The sequence below is a fragment of the Oryx dammah genome, unplaced genomic scaffold (genome assembly GCF_014754425.2).
Source record: "Oryx dammah isolate SB20612 unplaced genomic scaffold, SCBI_Odam_1.1 HiC_scaffold_26, whole genome shotgun sequence".
NCBI lineage: Eukaryota > Metazoa > Chordata > Mammalia > Artiodactyla > Bovidae > Oryx > Oryx dammah.
Window position 1 is genome coordinate 42,802,038 of NW_024070210.1, and position 9,218 is coordinate 42,811,255.

The window sequence follows — 9,218 nt, forward strand, 5'->3', positions numbered from 1 at the left end:
CATTAGGGAAATGCAAATTAAAATCATGAGGTACTGTTGCACACCCACGATAATGGTTAGAATGGAAAACACAGGCAATGTCAGTACGGGAACAAATGAAAATATACACTGTTGCTGAGAATATATATTGGTATAGCCAATTTGGAAAATTCAAACTTAAAAAAAACCACATGAAACCAAACTTGACATAGGGATTTAGGCTTAGGTAGTAAAATCTATAAAGAAAAGAAAGAAAATGATTATCTTTAGGTAGGGGAGTAATGCCTGCAGGGTAGATAGGGGTGCTTCTAGGGTGCTAGCAGTGTTGTTTCTTAACCTGAGTGAGGGTTGCAGATGTTCACTTTTTTATTGAGCTGTCTGTCTGGGGGTGAATGACTTCTCAACTACCATTACCTTGCTGACTGAACCAATCTTTCTGAGCCAAGCATTAAAATGTGAAAGATAAGATAGGTCTGATTTCTGGGGATGGCAATGGTGAAGGAGAGGAGAGACAGATGCAAAAAAATACTGCAAAAGATGAGACAGTTTGAGAAACTGAAAGAGGATGGCCATTAGAGTAAGAAGCCCCAAGGTCAGGACTTAACTGGCTTTTCAATCTAGGCTGGAACCACTCTAGCTTATGACCCAGGTATATCTCCTAACTTGCCTTAATTTCACTTTTCTCACCTGGGTTTAAGGGGAGTTTGATAAAATGGCTGTTTTTGTTTTGGTTATACCACTTTGTAAGCTATTAAAATGCCGTATAAAATTTTGCTAATGTTTGATTCGGTGTGATCGGAAAGGGGAAGGAGTGAAGATGACTGAGATTTTGAGTCAGAGTGATGAAGGTTTTGGTAATAGTGTGAACTAAATGGTTTGGAAAAGATACTCTGTTTATGTGTTTATGCCAGAACATCAAGGTGGAATTGTCAAACAGATTTAGAACCTAAGTTTTGGTACTCTGAAAAAAAGGTCAGAATTGGTGAAAGAAATTAGAAATTACCCACATAAGGGTAATAATTAAAGCCACAGGAGTGACTTCGTATCATTGGAAGAGAATATAGAAAAACAGAACTGAGGACAGAAAAAGGAGGAGGAGAGGAAATCAGCCTTTATTGAGCACCTACTGAACTGTATGCCCACTGCTCTACATTTATTATCTCATCTATTCCCCTCAAATTCCAAGATAATGAATGAAGCCTCATTTGGCCAACTGCCTGTGTAGACTCACAATAAGGTAAAGAACCAGCATTTCAAACCAGCTTGACTCCAGCTTGTATGGTGCACTACACCATTCCTAGAGCCAAGTGTATCTCACAGAAGTCCTGGCAAAAATCTGAGTCAAGGAAGAATAAGCCCTGAGAAAAGACCATTGGATTCACATGATTTGTGACCAAGGAGTTTCTGGAACACAGAGCAGTGTCTGTACTCCATCTGTTGTGCTTCTGTGAGCATGGTTAATCCAGACAAACATTTGAGTCCTAGACCTCTGGCATATAAGAAAAAAAAGTCAAGATAGTAACTGTGAAAATTAGTGTAATGAAAACAAAGTCACTTATTAAAGCCTAGCTGGATACTCTTTTTGCCAAGTGCTTTAAATCATGCCGAAGCTTGAAAGAGAAATGGGAATAACTCAGACGTGACTCAGTGTTGTTTGCTGCTTTGTTCATGTACTGCCGAGAACTGTCTTGAATATGACCAGTAGTATGAGTCCTTCCCTTTGGAAAACACTGAGAAATTATATAATAATGTTCACTGTTTGGAGTGCACTTTCAGTCACCTGAAATTTTAAGGAAAAAGATTGAGATGGTTTTGCCATCCAAGGACATTATAACTTAGACTGAAAGGTAATTTTGCTGGTGATAAACACATGGCTTTTGGAAAGCAGCAATATCTCCTCAAAATTTAGAGTAATTCACTGTATCTATGAGGAAAACTTTTCCCTACTAAGTTTATTAAAACTATTTACTCTTGGAATAGCATCTTAACATTGAAAAAAAAAAAAGTAAAAGAATGTTCCACCCCAATATAATTACTGGTTTCTTACTGCATGTTTTTAGATTTGCAGATGAATAATGTGTGCATTTTTGGCAGAGACTTCTGTGGAATTTTTGATTGCAGGAGCATAATGCCTTCTGTCTTTATTTACTCCCTCTTTCTGAGTTCTACAGAAGACCATATATATTATTCTGCTCTTTGTACTTAAGACATCTTGGGCTTTTCCCTGAAAATGCATAAAATGCATACTCTTTTCTTATCCCTGCAGATTATTTAGTCATTATCCAATTGAAGGACGTGAGTTTCTAATTTTTCATATTCTAATTAGTACTTGGATGAATATCTTTGTACATACATCTTTTCTTGTATATTTAAGCATGTCTCATCTCAGTTCACAGAGTGGATTCACTTTGCACAGGGGCATCTGGGATTGTTAACTTTGATAGGTACTGATGTATTGCCGCCATGTACCAAATGTCTCTCCACAGAGCATTACCAAATTTTTGGATTTTTCCCTGTGAACTTTGGAAGGGTAGATTATTTCAAGTCCTACTTAATATTTTTCAGGACCGATAACAGAATCACTTGGTTAAACTGGGGGAAATGAGATTTGGTTTACACAATTTGTTCAGGGCACAGATTCCTTGCTGCAGCTCCTGCAGCTACACATCCACGACTAGTAGAAACATGGTTGCTTCTGTAGTCAAAGCAGCTAGCAAAAACCTGGAAAAGTGCCAAGAATGACTACAAACACCTCCACCTACAGTTTTCTTTTGTTTTTGTTTTGGCAAATTTGCAAGCTTAGCAGTATCTAGAATATCCTTCAGCCTTTGAATTACAGAGAATCAACCTGATAAGAGGGAGGGAGTTATTCATTTCATGAAAAATTCCTCTAATATGATAGGAGCTGAAAATTATTTTTATTTCATTTTGCTTCAGTGCTGAAGTGGCACTGAGAGGGAGAAAGTAGAGCTATTAGGCTATCGGGTCCATCTGCACTGGGAGACACAGAGAAAAGGCCATGTGAAGACCCCGTGAGGAGGCCATCTGCCAGCCAGGAAGAGAGGAACTGAAATGGCCAGCACCTTGATCTTGGATTTCCCAGCCTCTAGAACTGTGAGGAATAAATTTGTGTTGTTTAAACCACCCAGTCTGTGGTAGTTTGTTGTGGCAGCCAAAGTTGACTAAGAGTATTTCTTTTGTTATTCAGTAGCTCAGTCATGTCCGAACTTTGTAACTCCATGGACTGCAGTACACAAGGCTTCCCTGTCCTTTACGGTCTCCCAGAGTTTGCTCAAACTCATGTCCATTGAGTCGGTGATGCCATCCAACCATCTCAACCTCTCTTGTCCCCTTTTCCTCCCTCCTTCTATCTTTCCCAGCATCAGGGTCTTTTCCAATCAGTTGGCTCTTTACATCAGGTGGCCAAAGTATTGGAGCTTCAGCTTTAGCATTAGTCCTTGAATGAATATTCAGGACTGATTTCCTTAGGATTGACTGGTTTGATCTCCTTGGTGTCCAAGGCACTCAAGAGTCTTCTCCAGCACCACAGTTCTGCATCTCTAGTTTTCCAGATTCATGAAAGTCCATCCAAAAGAAAACTGTCATAACTCTTAATAGTGTTCTTTCTTTAAATTGACTGCAAACAACACTATGTAGCTTTTGCAAAATTTGGAAACTGTTACCTCTTTAGGCATGGCAGGTAACTCTTGGAGAATGCTTCAATTTATTTAATATACCCAAATTTGCATCTCAGGAGTGGCTTGCTTCTCAGGAATGGCTTGGAATTTGGAATTGTTAGGTACGAAGTTAGGCATGAGCAAGGAGGGGGTGGAAAAGGGTGCAAGCTGATCTCTAAACCCCATCCCAGACATGCTGAGAAAAGCTCACAGATATGCTATAAAAATAACCACAGAGACTTTTCCAACTCCTGTAAATGCATCCTAGGCACACAGTAGATACAAATTAACCACGGAGGCTTTTCCAACTCCCAACACATGCTACCTAGGTATACAGTAGATACAAACTAACCACAGGGGCTTCCTCAAGTAACCTTAGGCAACTAGGGGTCTATGACTGGTTCATAAACATTGTTTACATACATACATCTTATTATAACAGACTGAATTATGGGAAGATGTGATTGGCCTTGAACATATGCCCATTTGCATTCCCTTTCTTGACTGGTGGCAGGTATAAGCCCTATTTTGCACAGGGCACAACCAAAAGAAGGAGACAAGAAGTAAGAAAAGGGTGATGCCAAGAGGGATCTTTATAACTCCTTTGGGGCCGGCTTGTTCCCATGTCTTGGGAGTTATCTGTTTAATAAAAGATCTGTCTACTTAAACTGTAACTGAACTGTAACTTTGTTGGTTCAAACCTTTTAGTCCATCATTCCAAATTTTTGTTGCAATGAACAAGGGAGAGAAATAAACCAACCTGACGACCATTCTGTCCCTGCTGCTGCTGCTGCTGCTGCTGCTGCTAAGTCGCTTCAGTCGTGTCCAACTCTGTGCAACCCCACAGACGGCAGCCCACCAGGCTCCCCTATCCCTGGGATTCTCCAGGCAAGAACACTGGAGTGGGTTGCCATTTCCTTCTCCAATGCATGAAAGTGAAAAGTGAAAGTGAAGTCGCTCAGTCATGTCTGACTCCTAGTGACCCCCTGGACTGCAGCCCACCAGGCTCCTCCATCCATGGGGTTTTCCAGGCAAGAGTACTGGAGTGGGGTGCCATTGCCTTCTCTGGATAGTGGTCTAGGGAATGGTAATTGCAAAAGCTAGATGATGGATACAGGGTGTTCTTTGTATTCTTTTCTACGTCTGTATATGTTGACATTTTCTGTACTAAAATGTTGTTAAAATACGATTATGTATAACTAGTGACTTATACCTGCTGAAATTAACATATAAAGAATCATCTATTCAAATGTCTTCTGAAGCATGGAAATTTAAATCCTGGCCGTTAGCATGAATTGAACTTTACATACCGTGCATTTATTCAGCAGCCACTAAATGCTTTCCTGTAGATTTTTCTCATTTAATTTCTGCAAAGGTAGGTGTCATCCCCATTTTACAAAGGAGAGAAATGCAGACTCTAGATAAATAATACACAGGTAGAAAATAGCATAATTGGGATTTTTCCTTCATTTAGTCTGTCTCCCCAAATTAATGTTTTATTTCTGCTATACCATGCTGCTTCTCAGACATATCTGACCACCTTTTCCTCCATGCTGTTTTTCTTTTAGTAGTGAAAGCCTGACACAACAGGTGGACAAACCTGTGGAAGATTTCTGGAGTCTCTGTCCTCTCCTTTCCTGTTAAGGCAGCTAGAGGTCCCCAAAAAAGTGTAGGTGAAAAGTGAAAGTGACTCAGACACGTGTGATTCTTTGCAACCCCATAAACTATACAGTCCGTGGAATTCTCCAGACCAGAATACTGGAATGGGTAGCCTTTCCCTTCTTCAGGAGATCTTCCCAACCCAGGAATCTAGCCCAGGTCTCCCGTCTTGCAGGTGGATTCTTTACCAGCTGAGCCAGCAGGGAAGCCCTGAGTTCCAAAGCAGAAGTTAAAAATTTACTGCACCTAAAGGAAACCGTGAAACAAAGAATTGATAACATTCTAGACCTAACTCAGCAAGCTTTTCTTCTCCAAGAGTTCATTTGACCATTATTGCATATATTTGTGTCAGTTACTGTTCAAGATACCAAACTGATACCCTCATCTCACTTTCAGAACATAAATTAAGAGCTCAACCTTGAGGACTTTATGCTAACCTTGAGAGCATTATGCTAAGTGAAATAAGTCAGATAAAGACAAAATCTGTATAATCTCACTTAATATTTGGAATCTAAAATAGCCAAACTCAGGGACTTCCCTGGTGGTCCCTTGGCTAAGACTCAACACAGGGGACCCAGGTTCGATCCCTGATCAGAAAACTAGATCCCACATGCTGCAACTAAGACCCGGTGCAGCCAAACAAACAAATACATACATAAAATACATAAATACCAAACTCTTAGAGTAGATTTGCAATTGCCAGGGGTGTACTGAGGGGCAGGGGTGTGTGGAAAGAGAGAAGAATGGGTAAAGGTGGTTAAAGTGTGCACCCTTCAGTCATAAGATAGATGAGTTCCGGGGATCTAATGTACAGAATTGTGACTATGGTTAATTCTGTATTGTATAGTTGAAACTTACTAAGAGAATAGATCTTAAAAGTTCTCAAGACAGGAAAAAAAAATGGTAACTGTAAAGTGATGGATGTTAACTAAACTTACTGTGGAAAACACTTTGCAATATAAACATATCAAATCATCATGTTGTGTGCCTTAAACTTAATGTTATACATCAGTTATATTTCAGTAAAGCTGGTGGGGGTGGAGGTCTTAATCCTAACACAGTTACCTCTCTCCTCCTCCCTCCCATATCCCCACTCCACCCTCAGTCGGAAGGAACACCTACACAGTTCAGGAAATGGACAAGGTACAAGATAGGAACAGAGTAGCCTGTCCAGCCTCCTCTTGCTTTCTCCTTTCTCTTGGTAAGAACATACCAAGTTTGCAATCTAAGGGAGCTTGGGACAGCTCCCTAATTCCAAACCAGTTATGAACAGTGGACCTTTAAGAATACATAATATGGAGTGTGACACAGTTTAAAAGCCCCATCATAAGTGTGTGGAGGGAAGAGACCAGATTTTATAAGCACTCCTGGATAAAGCAAGACTTGAATCAAAGAAAGGCCTTATGTGGGATCTGAGTATTTACATTCTCTTTATTCTCCATCACCTACCCATCCTGCAAAGAAAAATCACCATACTTAGGTAAATCTAGACTTACCTATGCTTAAAATAACCCCATCTGATTAGCCTACAGAGTGGGTCATGTGGGATAGACTTTTAACTCCATGGTGTACTTTCCCTGCCCCTGGATTTCTGCAACTCTGGGCCAGAAAAACCTAAGATGACGGAGTAAGAGCACAAACTCCAGTTTTATCCAGAGAGCTGTCCTTTGACCTAGCAAGAATATACTGAGTCACCAGAGAAGCTATAACATATTTGATTCTTTTTTAAAAAATTAGATCCTTGAACCTTAAGAGTTGGAAAACTGAAAAATGAGAAATTGAGAATTTCAAGTAAGAGTGAGAGAATACCTACAGATCATTTAAGGGCATAAACTCAAAAATGCCCCTGCCTAACCTATTGAGAAGGCTTTCAGTAGGATGAAAAGATGAGAGCTGCTTTTTCCCCTGGCTAACACATCTCTCTGGCAGCAGAAAATTAATAGCTGGGGTAAGGAATTATTTGGGACTTCCTGGGTAGCAAAGAACCCACCTGCCAATGCAGGAGACAGAAGAAATGTGAGTTTGATCCCTGAGCTGGGGAGATCTCCTGGAGGTGGGCATGGCAACCCACTCCAATATTCTTGCCTGGAAAATCCCATGAACAGAGGAACCTGGAGGGCTACAGTCCATGGGGTTGCAATGAGTTGGACACTACTGAAGCAACTTAGCACACAGCACGAGGTATTATTTAGTAAAGAACTGAAGCCCATACCTTGATTTAAATTTAGATATTTAGTTTTTCACATGTACTAAAAACTGATTTTTCCGGCCTTCTGCCATCTGTACATATGTGCACAAGATCTAGAAGAAAGTACTCAGGTATCCCTCTTCTCCTTGAGGTCTTCAAATGAAACTCATTTTGCTTTTCCCCTCCCCAACTTTTTTATCTTTAGCAAGGTACTGCCTTTTGTAAATAGTCCAGGCTCAAAACTTTATCTTCATTTTTCTGATTTAGTTTTTATTTCATAATCTTAAGCTTAATTCTGCAATCCAACTAGACTAGGAGAGAAATAAGGAAAATAGAGAACCCAAAAAGCTGCAGCACATGAATAGATGTTGAGTATTTTCAAATAGCAAAGAGATTATAGGATGGAGTGAAGAAATGAAGTTGGTGGGGTACACTCCTGAGCTATAGAAGGAATGGTACAGAAGCTAAAACACGAGTCATTTATTGGAGTTGGAAATTCGTGCATGCATGTTAAGTCACTTCAGTCATGTCTGACTCCTTGTGACCCCACGGACTGTAGCCCACCAGGCTCCTCTGTTCGTGGGATTTTCCAGGCAAGAATACTGGAATGGGTTGCATGCCCTCTTCCAGGGGATCTTCCCGACACAGAGATCAAAACTGTGTCTCTCATATCTTCTGCACTGGCTGGTGAGTTCTTTACCACTAGTGCCACCTGGGAAGGCCGAGTTGTCCACAGTCAGCATTAAAGAGCTTCTTGGTGGTCCTGCCATTCCTGGACCATAGCACTCCATGGCTTCCACGATATTCATGTCCTCTTTACCTTGCCAAAGACCACAGGTTTGCCATCCAACCGTTCAGTCTTGACAGTGCAAATGAAAAACTGGGAACAGATTGTGTCGGATCCAGCATTTGCCATGGACAAGATGCTAGGACCCAAGTGCTTCGGGATGAGACTCTCCTCATCATATCTCTCCCCACAGATGGATTTGCCATTAGTGCCATTATAGTGTGTGAAGTCACCACCCTGGCACATAAAGCCCACAATCATTCACAATCTTTTCACAATCTGTGAAAGCAAGAACCTTTTTAGTGAAGTCCTTTCTCTCCAGTGCTCAGAGTATGAAAGTTTTCTGCTGTCTTTGCAACTTTGTCTACAAACAGCTTGAAAAAGACATGGTCTGAGGGCTTACCATGCACAGTGCTATCAAAGAAAACAGTGGAGTTGACTGGCTGGGAGGTGGTAGTGTCTGCAAAGCCAAACTTTCTTCATTCTTTAGTGCAAATTGCTTGTCCTCCTGGAAAGGAACCTCTTTTGAATTTTTACCTTTATCTTCACAAGTAAGGACTTCAACTCAAACGAGTCTTTACCATATTTCCTTAAGGTGACTGAGTCTTGTTGCCCTCGTTGAATTTAACCTTTCCTGTCTGCCCCGACTATCTTGCCTGACTTCCATTGTGGTCGTCTTCAAATATTGCTTTCATCTTGAGACTCCTCTGAGCATTACCCTACAGAGTGTCTAGGCCCTATCCAACCCTGGGTTTGAGCAGGCTTGTGAACAAGGATGATAGTGTGTGAAAATAGTTAGCATCATTCCTGGCATATAGCAGGCACTGTTGACTTCTTTTTCTTTTTATCAAGTTAGTTTCTTTACTGTCCCAAATACAGTGGTAGTCCAAGGCCTAACTTGGAGATATTGCAGATTTGGTTCCAGATC

At 40.8% G+C, this 9,218-nt stretch overlaps 1 pseudogene; it reads right to left on the reverse strand.

Annotated features, from left to right (window-relative positions):
- Positions 1-8,205: 8,205 nt before the first annotated feature.
- LOC120853639 lies at positions 8,206-8,985 on the reverse strand (annotated as a pseudogene).
- Between the last annotated feature and the right edge of the window lie 233 nt (positions 8,986-9,218).